A 13,832-nucleotide genomic window follows, 5' to 3' on the forward strand; every position below is an offset into this window, starting at 1 on the left:
CTGTTCATCCACAGACCTTATACAACCCAAAAATAGCATCTGGAGACCAGATGAAAAGAAATCTCCCCTTTCAGAATGGAGCATCTAAAGCTGCCTCAGCCTTTGTATATGGTATGTGTGTTTGTGTGAGAGAGACAGTGATTTGACATACATTTGGAAATGCTAATGTTCCATCTTCATGCTGTGTGGATTGTGCCTATTTTGGTGTCTATTTCATTTTGTTGCTTTCTGTCCCTTTCTCGAGTTGATTTCTTTCTCATGTGCAAAGAAAGACCTCATGTTGGTCTCCACTCTTAGCCAGAACTGGATCAAGAAGAATGAATTGCCTAACTAAAGCTGATGGCATCCAGTTGCAGGGATGTGAGGATCACATTTCAGACATAGTCTCTCAAAATCTCTGACTGCTATTCCCTAGTGGGAAAGTATTACCTTCCTCAAAGCCTGCAATTTCTATAGCAAAATGAAAGAATGCCTGGAATGGTGAGCTATTCACGGCAATATTAAAAGCTTAAAATAGAAATCACATCGTTAGGTGGAACAGAGCCATGGTACTCTGAAAGCTTTTCTCTCAATTCTTGCTTGCTTTCGAATTGTGTTTTGTTGAAGTTATACACCCAGAGGCTCATTAATGTGGTTTCAGTTCTCAAAGATACAAAATCTACAAGAAAGCTTTTTTGTCCTGAAGGATCTTCAGGCATCTGGCATTCCTGAGTAATCATACTGACTCTTCTGTTAGCAGTCAGTATTTTCACCTCTTAATCATATCTGGAAAGTGAAGGAATCAGACTGCCAACATATTGTCTTTCAAAGGCCAAATATTAAATCTGCATTTTTCCCCCATTTTTTTTCTACTTTGATTCACAGCCAATGCTTTGGCTTCTTTGCTACGGCATATCTTATCAGCCCGCAGATTCTTCAAAATCATGAAATCTGGGGTAAACTGATTCCTCTTTCTTCCTTTTCTTACTTCTATCACTGAATCCCTCAGACTTGGTGGAGCAGTGGGCTAATGCCTCCTTAAGTAATACCAGCTGCCTGCAATTAGTGCAGGTTCGAGTCCCACCAGGCTCAAGGTTGACTCAGCCTTCCGTCCTTCCGAGGTAGGTAAAATGAGGACCCAGCTTGTTGGGGGCAATTAAGCTGACTTTGTAATAATGCCGCTTGGGGGAGGGGTGAAAGCCCTAGTAAGCAGGCATATACATAGAATGAAGGCTATTGCTAAGCACATTGATTTGTGCTTAGATTGTAAGCCGCCCTGAGTCTTTGGAGAAGGGCAGGATATAAATGGGATTAATAATAATAATAATAATAATAATAATAATAATAATAATAATAATAATAATAATAATAATAAAAACAATTTCTTCTGATATTCCTGGTATCAGTCCCTGGTCATTTCTGCTTAACTGTTCATCTTTAGGTGAAAAAATATAAAAGGTAAACAGTTCCTGTGGATTTTACTGCACTAGTCGTTGCCAACTATAGGGGGCAGTGTTCATCTCCATTTCAAGGCCCTTGAGCCAGTGCTCTCTGAAGACATTTCCATGGTCATGTGGCTAACATGACGTCAGGGAGCGTTGTTATCTTCCCACTGAAGTGGTACCTATTTATCTACTCTCATATGCTTGCTTTCAAACTGCTAGTTTGTCAGGAGCTGGGGCGAGGACAAGACCTCATCCCATCAGGTGGCACTCAGGTCTTGAACCTGGACTGCTGGCTTTCTAGCCAACAAGCCCAGTGTCTTAACCACTGATCTACCGTGCCATCTTTAGTTGAAAAAAAACATACAAAAATACCAGGTTGGAGCAAGAGTTCTTTCCTTTTAGAATGCACCTGGTTTCTTCATTTTCTTCATTTTATTATAATTATTATTTGTTTTTAAAGGCTTTTTTTCTTGGAAATTCCTGGAAAAGCCATGTGACTACATAGTCACATGATATCTAGATTTATTATTGACATAAATTCTATGACAGAAGCCCAAACAAAATATTATCTAGAAGCATTTATGTTTTTTAATGTCTGGCATAGTTCTTGTTTTATATTATTGTTGCAAACTGCCAGAAAAAACCCTTTGGTACAAACAGGCTGTATAGAGGTTTGATAAATAATTTATAATTAATATAACTAAAAAAATACAACAAACTTTCTCAAACAAACTTTGCAATTCTCCTATGGGAGGGAACCAGTAGTTGAATATGCTGATGACACAAAATTGTACAAACAAGCAAACAATCACAGAACAAAATTTCTTGTAGGATAATTAATATCCTAAAGATAGAAATAAAAACAAAAACAAAATTATCTTGCTAAGTCAGACAAATAGGCAGAAAATAATTAACAGAGAAAAATGAAAAATTATTCACTGAGGAAACAGAATTCAATGGCATGGATATAGATGGGATCTTGTAAAATGGATGGGATCTTGTAAAATGATCTTGGTGTAGTGGGTAACAACAAGTAAAGTAGTCAGGAATGGAATGTGGCATTGGTCAGGCACCATGTTGAGTAATGTTCTTTTAGGATGATTCAGAGAAATGGGAACAAATTCAAAGTTGGGCAGTGAGGATGATCATAGGTTAAATTCTCTTAGGTGTTGATAAAGTAATCTGGAAAAGTTTTAGGAAAAAAGGCTGGGTGGAATGGATTTGGCAGTATTCTGAAAGGATGTTATTCAAAAGAAAATAAGAACATGTTCCCCATCATTCCATCTTTTGGCAAGATTCAAAGAATGTTTGTAAATTACAGGAATTTGTGATTGGATTAAAAAACACCTCTGTCATTAAGAACAGTTTGAAGCAAAACTATCTATAGAGTTGGTAAGTGGTCACCCATAACTAGATGCAGTCCAAGTTGCTTTCATCTGGATCCTTGTAAGGAGCATGTTATTGGGATTCAGTGATTTAAATGGCCCTTCCCAGTTCTGTGATCCTGTGATTCATTGCTAACTCAGATCAAATGAAAGCTTTCTACTAAGCCAAACAATGTTGAAGATCACAGCTTTAAAATGGATGCAGCAAAATAAATAAAGCTGAGCATTTCAGCAGACCCAAATATATGTCCTGCCAGGGCAATTGTAAGAAAGAAGGCATATGGCAGTATTTAGCACTAGTTCTCATTTTGACTTTGTTTAGCAACATATGTTGTTGACCCACAATGCAATCTTACTTCACACAAAAAATTTAAGCCCAAAAGTTATATTTGCAATGTGCTAGGTAGCACATGTTTTCCTTCGGTAATGTCAACAGATTACAAGGCTTCCCAGAGAACATTCAGAGATTACAGTTGAAATTTTCCCCACTCTGTTATTTATTAAAGATGTGTTGGCTAGAATGCTGGGTAGATGCGGGAACCCAGTGTAAAGAAGCCAATGCAGGATCAAGGAAAGACAAAAGTCTTTTATTAAGAGGACGCATTTGGCTTTCACGCTCTGGAAGTGCACCAGAAATCAGGCACAATTATTTTTATACCATTTACTACAAAAAACAAAATTAAGAGAATTGTTGATTGGTTATAAAGTTACATGATAGTCACACATGGCACAAAGCATACTACTCCATTAATTATTTAATTCTGGTTCACTATCATAAATCAGATTACTTCTGTATGCGTTTTTTACTATTCTAATGAGGAATTTTGCTTACCTCCAGGCTCTTATCCAGATGCCCCTCACCCCTGCTCAGGCTAAATGTGACATCACTTTCCTTCATTCCAGTAACAGGTTTACTTGCAAGGTAAGTGTCAAAGCTGCAACCTGAAAGTTAGTCTAAATAGCAGATGTTTGTAATCAACCTATGACGTGTTTGTGGTCAGCTTCTCTAGGTCTTGCTGACAGGTTACTTCTAGCAGACAAAGGCACAATAACTGAGGGCTAATGTTAATTCACTGATAGCAAAAGCCTCCAATTACTTATTAATAAGCTAATAAGCCAACAGACCCTCAAACTGCAGGAATATCATAGCTATAAGTAAAAACTTGGTACTTCTCTGGCTAAGTGTGCAGTGAAAATGAAAAAGTTTTACGAGCATCTTATATATGTTTTATGAAAATTTCAGGATCCTTTTTTCTTTATGCAAGACTTTCTAGCAAAACATACCCAGAAATTAATTACCTAATTTTTAAAAATTGACCCTTTTCCCCATACTCAATCGACTTTATGGGGAAACCCAACTTTTCAAATGGGAGGAAAAAAAATGATATAGAAAAATTGGGTAGAACTAGGAATATTGTCCTTCTTTGTTTATGGAGATTTTCGGGCATTCAGGTCATGGTTGTATCAAAGGTGCTTTTCCAAAAGGCACCTGGACTTTCTTGGATTTTTTCCTTGAAAATGTTTCTCTTCTCATCCATGAAGCTTCTTCAATTCAGCTTTATGGGAAAGCACCTTTGGATTGACCTTGTATTAACTGATAGATGATGAGGATTGTTTTTAAAATCATATTATAGAATGGAATGGAATGGAATGGAATAATAATACTTATTACCGCTTTATAAAACCCTAGTAAGACCACACCTGGAATACCGCAGCCAATTTTGGTCACCATATCACAAAAAAATTTGAGAGTTTGGAAAAAATTCAGAGAAGAGCAACTAAGATGATCAAAGGCCTGAAGACTAAAACATACGAAGAATGGCGATGGGACTTGGGTTTGGCTAGTCTAAAGAAAAGAAGAAATAGGGGAGACATGATAGCAGTGTTCCAGTATCTGAGGGGCTGCCACAGGGCAGAGGGGGCCAGATTGTTCACCAAAGCATCAAAGGGAAGGACAAGTAACAATGGTTGGAAACTGATTAAAGAGAGAAGCAACTTGGAACTAAGGAGAAACTTCCTGACAGTGAGGACAATCAACCAGTGGAATAGCTTACCTCCAGAAATTCTGCCACTCCATCACTGGAGATTTTTAAGAGGAGACTGGACATTCATCTGTCCGAGATGGTGTAGGTTCTCCTGCTTGAGCATGTGGCTGGACTAGAAGACCTCCAAGGTCCCTTCCAGCTCTATTCTAGAATAGAATAGAATAGAATAGAATAGAATAGAATAGAATAGAATAGAATAGAATAGAATAGAATAGAATAGAATAGAATAGAATTCTTTATTGGCCAAGTGTGATTGGACATACAAGGAATTTGTCCAAATGTGCATCACAGTGTACATATAAGCAGCAAGTAATATGTCATGGCCCCTTCATGGATTACTGCCTTGTCGTGGCGAAGGGGCTTGCGTAATTCAATGAAGCTATGAGCTATGCCGTGCAGGGCCACCCAAGACGGAAAGGTCATAGCAGAGAGTTCTGACAAAACGTGATCCACTGGAGAAGGAAATGGCAACCCACTCCAGTATCTTTGCCATGAAAACCCTATGGACAGTACCAAAAGGCAAAACTATATGACGCTGGAATATGAGCCCCTCAGGTCGGAAGGCGTCCAATATGCTACTGGGGAAGAGCAGAGGGCTAGTACTAGTAGCGCCAGAAAGAATGAAGCGACTGGACCAAAGTCGAAAGGACGCTCAGCTGTGGATGTGTCTGGTGGTGAAAGGAAAGTCCGATGCTGTAAAGATTTTTTCTCCATAGGAACCTGGAATGTAAGATCCATGAATCAAGGAAAGCTGGACGTGGTCAAACAAGAGATGAAAAGACTGAACATCGACATCTTAGGTATCAGCGAACTAAAATGGACAGGAATGGGTGAATTTAATTCAGATGACCATCAGGTATACTACTGTGGGCAAGAATCCCTCAGAAGAAATGGAGTAGCCTTCATAGTCAATAAAAGAGTAGGAAAAGCAATACTGGGATACAATCCTCAAAATGACAGAATGATCTCAGTTCGAATCCAAGGCAAACCATTCAATATCACAGTAGTCCAGGTCTATGCCCCAACCACCGGTGCTGAAGAGGATGAAATTGACTAGTTCTATGAAGCTCTACAGCACCTTATAGAACTAACACCAAAAAATGATGTCCTTATCATCATGGGGGATTGGAATGCTAAAGTAGGAAGCCAAAAGATAACTGGAATAACAGGCAAGTTTGGCCTTGGAGTACAAAATGAAGCAGGGCACAGGCTGATAGGATTTTGTCAAGAGAATACGATGGTCATAGCAAACACTCTTTTCCAACAACCCAACGGCTCTACACATGGACATCACCAGACGGTCAACACAGAAATCAGATTGACTATATGCTCTGCAGCCAAAGATGGAGAAGCTCTATACAGTCAGTAAAAACAAGACCAGGAGCTGACTGTGGCTCAGACCATGAGCTTCTTGTTGCAAAGTTTAGGCTTAAATTAAAGAAAGTAGGGAAAAGCACTAGGCCAGTCAGGTATGAATTAAATCATATCCCTGTTCAATATACAGTAGAGGTGACAAATAGATTTAAGGAATTAGATCTGATAGACAGAGTGCCTGAAGAACTATGGACAGAGGTTCACAACATTGTACAACAGGTAGCAACCAAAATCATCCCAAAGAAAAAGAAATGCAAGAAAGCAAAATGGCTGTCTGAGGAAGCTTTGCAAATAGCTGAGGAAAGGAGGGAAGCGAAAGGCAAGGGAGAAAAAGAAAGATATGCCCAATTAAATGCAGAATTCCAAAGAATAGCTAGAAGAGATAAGAATGCCTTCTTAAATGAACAATGCAAAGAAATAGAAGAAAACAATAGAATAGGCAGGACCAGAGATCTTTTCAAGAAAATTGGAGAGATGAAAGGAACGTTTCATGCAAAAATGGGCATGATAAAGGACCAAAATGGCAGGGACCTAACAGAGGCAGAAGAGATTAAGAAGAGGTGGCAAAATTACACAGAGGAACTATACAAGAATGAGCTTAACGTCCCTGATAATCACAATGAGGTGGTCACTGACCTCGAGCCAGACAACCTAGAATGTGAAGTGAAGTGGGCCTTAGAAAAGCTGAGCAACAACAAAGCTAGTGGAGGTGACAGTATTCCAGCTGAGCTATTCAAAATCTTAAAAGACGATGCAGTAAAAGTGCTACACTCAATTTGCCAGCAAATTTGGAAAACTCAACAGTGGCCACAGGATTGGAAAAGATCAGTTTACATTCCAATTCCAAAGAAAGGCAGTGCCAAAGAATGTTCAAACTATCGCACCATTGCACTCATTTCACATGCTAGTAAAGTTATGCTTAAAATTCTACAAGCTAGACTCCAGCAGTATGTGGATCGAGAACTACCAGAAGTACAGGCAGGATTTCGAAGAGGCAGAGGAACTAGAGATCAAATTGTTAACATACGCTGGATCATGGAGAAAGCTAGAGAGTTCCAGAAAAACATCTACTTCTGCTTCATTGACTATGCTAAAGCCTTTGATTGTGTGGATCATAACAAACTGTGGCAAGTCCTTAAAGAGATGGGCGTACCAGACCATCTTATTTGTCTCTTGAGAAACCTATATGCGGACCAAGAAGCAACAGTGAGAACTCGACACGGAACCACTGATTGGTTCAAAATTGGGAAAGGAGTCCGGCAAGGCTGTATACTGTCGCCTTGCCTATTTAACTTATATGCAGAGCACATCATGAGAAAGGCAGGGCTAGATGAATCAAAAGTTGGAATTAAGATTGCCGGAAGAAACATCAACAACCTAAGATATGCAGATGATACCACTCTAATGGCAGAAAGTGAAGAGGAACTAAAGAGCCTCTTGTTGCAAAACTTGGGTTGAAACTAAACATTAAGAAAACCAATATCATGGCATCTGGCCCTCTCAATTCCTGGCAAATAGATGGGGAAGAAATGGAGGTAGTGACAGATTTTATTTTCCTGGGCTCCAAGATCACTGCAGATGGGGACTGTAGCCAAGAAATTAAAAGACGCTTGCTCCTCGGGAGGAAAGCAATGGCAAATCTAGACAGCACACTAAAAAGCAGAGACATCACCCTGTCAACAAAAGTGCGTATAGTCAAGGCTATGGTCTTCCCAGTTGCAATGTATGGCAGTGAAAGTTGTACCATAAGAAAGGCTGAGCGCCAAAGAACTATGGTGCTGGAGAAGACTCCTGCGAGTCCCTTGGACTGCAAGGCGATCAAACCGGTCAGTCCTAGAGGAGATTAACCCTGACTGCTCTTTAGAAGGCCAGATCCTGAAGCTAAAACTCAAATACTTTGGCCACCTAATGAGAAGGAAGGACTCACTGGAGAATAGCCTAATAGCCTAATGCTGGGGAAGATTGAGGGCAATAGAAGAACGGGACGACAGAGAATGAGGTGGCTGGATGGAGTCACTGAAGCAGTAGGCGTGAGCTTAAATGGACTCCAGAAGATGGTAGAGGACAGGAAGGCCTGGAGGAACATTGTCCATAGGGTCGCAATGGGTCAGACACGACTTCGCAACTAACAACAACAATATGTCATGGCGTGTAAATTATAGTTATAATATGTTATTGTATGCTATTATCCCCTTGTTGTAACCCAATGGCAATATTACAACATTTGTTAACAGTATTTGGACCAGTAGCATTTTCAGCCCTCTGAGACAACTGATATTAAAATGTATTAAATCCTTTAGAACTTTTTTAAAAACCCTATTATTAATTTCTGTAGTTATCTGTTATCAATAAATCAGTCTGATATGCAGATATTAGGAAATGAGTGAGTTAAAGAATTAGAGGTATCTATATTGCCAATAGAAATGGGAGACTGTGGCCAAAAATGTCAATGGATCTAAAACTACAACTTATACAACAAAAATTAATGTTTAGAATTTATTGAATTCCATTATGTCTGTACAGAAAAAGATTGTCCAGGACAGCATTTTGTTGGAGATATAATAAGGATAATGCTTTTTAAAAACCACATGTTTTTACAATGTCCTATAGATAATATTTTGGGAGAAAGTGACTATATAAACATGATTGTGCAACAAAAGAAAATTTTCAGACAATAATATTCTTTTGAAGCACATAGCCCAGTATTTGGACTTTAACAACTGGGCAACATAAATATGTACTTGTGTCCTTTTTTGCCAAATGTAGACTGATATTGAAGCATTGGAAAGATAAATATGTGGCCCTTTTTACTCAATGGACTGAGAATCTGATTGTAACTATGAATGGATTGCCTATAGACATAGACTTTGCATGGACAATTATAATGAAATATGGGGATCATCTATACTGTAGTTATAAATAATACTTGAATTTTGAATAATACTTCCATTAGATAATTATATATAGTTTTTTAATTACCGGTATTTACTGTTAAAATGATATATTGTACTTTTTTCCTTTGTTGTATTTTAATTCCCTTTTTTTAAAAAAATGTATTTTTATTTTTGCTTTTGCTCCCTTTTTTGCTTTTTGTCACTATTTAAAAAAAGAATAAATAATTTAAGAGGCAGCCTGTGAATCTACTGTAAACCTAATGTTATAAAATACAGTGTAAAAATGAATTTAGTTATATGATACGGGCGCTTTGCATTTGCCTGCCAGTATCCAAGCACACATTTAATCCTCTTTTTGTTTCTCTTGTTTTAAAGATGTTTGTAGCTGGATGGGGGAAAATGTCCAGCAGGCCACATGGGTGGCCATTTGATATGCACTGGCTCTTTGGGGGAACGAAGGGAAGGATGCAAATTGAGTGTTTGTTTAAGTAAATAAACTGCATTGTGAACATTTCACTTAATACTGCTTTATTTGGCACGTTCTAAGCAGAATTCTTCAGCATCTGACAACACTTATCTGCTGTTGTCTGTTAGCAAGCACTACATAAATTACTCAAAAGGAAGACATCTCTCCAGTTTTCATTTCAAAGCTATGCAGTGACAATTACGGTCATAAATCACTGCAAGCTTTTTACGGGATGAAGAATTTTATATTTGTTAATTACGAGGAGGGGAAGAGATAGTGAAATTGTTTATACTTGTCATGATGAACGTGGGAAGTCATTTTCTTGGTGGCTTTCCCCCCCTTTTCTATTGTTTTTGCTTTTTTGGACTTTTTATTCTCTCTTTTCTTTCCCATTTTGTTTGTATTATCTTTCGCTACTGCAATTAAAAATTGTAATAAAAATTACCTTTTTTAAAAAACAAATTATTGCAAGCTTTTATTATGACTTCAGTCACAATAGGATGTCATCAATTTTGGTAATAATGAACATTGATAGTCTACAACAGTTTATAGTGTTAATCAGTTTTCTATGCATTATATGACTTTGTGGAAATCAAGTACTTAAGATATTATAAAAAAAGGTACTTTACTCAGTGGTGGGATTCAAATATGTGAACAACTGGTTCTCTGTGTGGATGCCGCTTCTGGAAGTCCATTCTGGGCCTGGGCAACAAAAAAATTAGCTACTGGTTCTGCCAAAGTGGTGTGAACTGGCTGAATCCCACCACTGACTTTATTGTTTAAATAAGATGTATGCTCAGGAAAATACTGCAAGAATATTTCCATTCATTTATTAAACTATTAAAGTAATCTGAGTCAGTTTTCTTGTTTTATGGAATATCCTGATCTCTCTAAGTTATTGGAACCATTTCCCAGTAGAGTGGTGGGCTCTCCTTTGTAATATGTGTTCAACCTGCCTTGGATGATTTAATGTTGATTTCTGCAAGGAGCAGGTTGCAAGTTTGATAACCTAAATGGTCCCCACCAATATGAATTCCATCATTTATTTGCTCATAAAATTACTTCTCTCTGTTGGTCCTGAATCTCCCTGCATGTAGTTTCACAGATAATTTCAAATTTTGATTGATTGGTTGATTGATTCATTAATTGATTGATATAACTGCTCAACTCAGGGCAATGACTCAGGGAGCATACAAGGATCAACACCAACAAGAAAAATTAACAACCCAAATGATAGATTTCCAAGGTTGGAGAAATCATTCAAATTATAGAAAGGAACAATAAAAATTAATTGACCAAAAATTCACTCATCCTCTTGGACCTAGGGGAACATTTTGGTAAAGGATCTATGTAATATATGATTTTATATCTCACGTTGTTGTTGCTCCTTCCAAGCTTTTTTTGTTGTTGTTGTTAGTTGCGAAGTCGTGTCCGACCCATCGCGACCCTATGGACAATGTTCCTCCAGGCCTTCTTGTCCTCTACCATCTTCTGGAGTCCATTTAAGCTTTTTTATAGGTGAGCTATTCAAGCCCATAATTATTTTGGCTCCCTTGGAAACTTTTTTAAAAATAATTTTCTATTATTCTTAAGATGACAGATGATGATAATGATGATGATGATATTATTATTATTATTATTATTAATAATAATAATAATAATAATAATAATAATAATAATAATAATAATGATAATAATAATAGAATTGGAAGGGACATTGGGGATCTTATAGTCCAACCCCCTGCTCAGGTAGGAAACCCTATACCATTTCAGACAAATGGCTGTTCAATCTCTTCTTAAAAGCTTCCAGTATTGGAGCACCCACAGCTTCTGGAGGCAAGTAGTTCCACTGATTAATTGTTCTAGCTGTCAAGAAATTTCTTCTTAGTTCTAAGTTGCTTCTCTTTTTGATTAGTTCCCATCCATTGCTTCTTGTCCTGCTTTGAAGAATAGCTTGACTCCCTCTTCTTTGTGGCAGCCCCTAAGATATTGGAACACTGCTATGATGTCCCCCCTCATCCTTCTCTTCATTAAACTAGACATACCCAATTCCAGCAACTGTTCTTTATATGCTTTAGCCTTCAGTCCGTTAATTATCTTTGTTGCTCTTATCTATTTATATTTATAAGTATACAATTAGATGGTCATAACTAAACACAACAGTGCAAATTGGTTTCACCATAAATATAAGCCAAAGCATTATTACATTAGCCTTTCTACTTCTAGTTCTTTTCCTAAAACCTGTGCTTTCAACCCATTTTTCCAGCAGCTACACATTGGGCTGATATTTCCATTTAACTATCCATTATGACTCAAAAAACTTTTCCTGGTTAATCACTGGCAGCTCAGATAGGTGTCTTTTTTAGCACCAACAACTATCAGTGCAAATTTGTTTACCCTGAACTGATTTTAGCATTTTAAAATTCAATGACCCAGCTTGGAAAAAAACATTTCAGAATTATTCCCAATCCCTTTGATTTTACCTTAATGAACAGTTAGGTATTAACAAATACTGCTACCCTACTGTTCAGCCTAAGTCCAGATCATTTACAAACACTTGCACTCCTTGAATTTCCAATCTTAGTAGAAATGTCAAAACACCCTGATCCAGGAATGTCCTGTTTCTTTTCTGTATCATGGCAAATGTTGCACTATACAATTCATCATTTTTAGAAATTAATCCTCAGAATCAGAATTGGTTCAGAGTATTCGAAACATAGCATTCTAGATAAAACAAGCCTGTTTGGGGACTGGAGCACCACAGAATACCTGAGCCATCAGATGTTCCGAGGATTTACTTCTGGAATCTATAAAGCCCCATTCCAGAATTGCATGGTTGAGAAAAGGTTGGCATGAATTAAAGAACTTTGAAATGTTCTGTTCCTGAATTGGTGAGTTTTGGACACACTCCTGCCCCCCCCTTGCTACAATTATTAATGTACCAACACTTTGGGAGGGATCTCCTAACTTTCTTTCCCTAAAAGAAATAGCAGTTAATAGTTGCTCTGTATAAAATTGAATTAGCTTTTGATTATTCTTCTGTCTTTCTAAAAAAAATTTCATCTTTTCCACAAGCAGCATTTCATTTATGCTTTTGCATTGGTCTCATATCTATTAAGGAAGAAAAATTTTGTGTTTTTGTTTGCTTAAAAGGCAGAAGATATAATATTTTTTCAGTTTCACACCAGACACAATATATTCTTCATACAAATACAGCCACACACACACACACACACACACACACACACACACACACACAAACACACACACAAGCTTTAAGATGACTGCATACTTTCTATACTTCCTCTGAGGGGAGCCATCAACCAAAAGTTGTTATTCATGGAAAGAAAGTTATGTCTGACTACTATCTCCAGAACATTTTAATAGGTTTCAAAATCTCATCCTAGAACTGAGCCAAGGCAACAAAAATGCTATAAAACTGTGTACATTTTTAGGCATACTTCTTTATGAACTTATGTGAAATTCAGTGATATGTTTCAAAAGTTAAGATATAAAATGTATTGGGCAGGCAATGACCTATTAATTGTATTAATACATTTTAAAAAAAAAATAAAGCAAATGAATTACTTTATCAACCTGATTTGCTGTCCTTGTATAAGATCTTATTTTGTTCATAATTTTATCTCAACATTTTCTGCACATAGTAACTATTACAAGACACTTTACCCCTTCTGGGGCCCTGGCCTTCAAACAGAAGGAACCAGTTCAGGCCAGCAAAGTGTGCAGTATTTTAAAATAATATTAATCCCAAATCAATCCACTGCAAAATGAGGATTTCTTCATCAAAGATTATAGATTATAATTTACAACACTAATCCAGTGCAGATTGGGATGGCACACAGAAACTGAATAATTGTAATTGGCCCAAAATCATCCATCCATCCAGCTTCCCTACCTAAAAGAGGACCAGAACTTAGGTCTCCTTGCTTCTACTAAACACCTGAACCACAAGACTAGATTGGCTCTGAAATCCCATTTATCTTTATGAAATCAATTACTATTGCAGGATAGCCTGAAGAATATCATTAAGTGTGGAAATAAGACAGAGAATTTTATACTCTGATATACCATAAGCCTCTGCAAAAGCACAGAAATGGTTCATCCAGCAGCAATGAGTAATCTAAGTCATTGAGATCTAAAGTCTCACTCTAAAGATCTAAAGTCTCATTCTTTACTCAAGGAGGTGGAGAATATAATTTAACTGGCAGCCTCTGGAAAAGGGA

Source organism: Vipera berus, assembly GCF_964194415.1.
Source record: "Vipera berus genome assembly, chromosome: 1".
Taxonomy (NCBI): Eukaryota; Metazoa; Chordata; class Lepidosauria; order Squamata; family Viperidae; genus Vipera; species Vipera berus.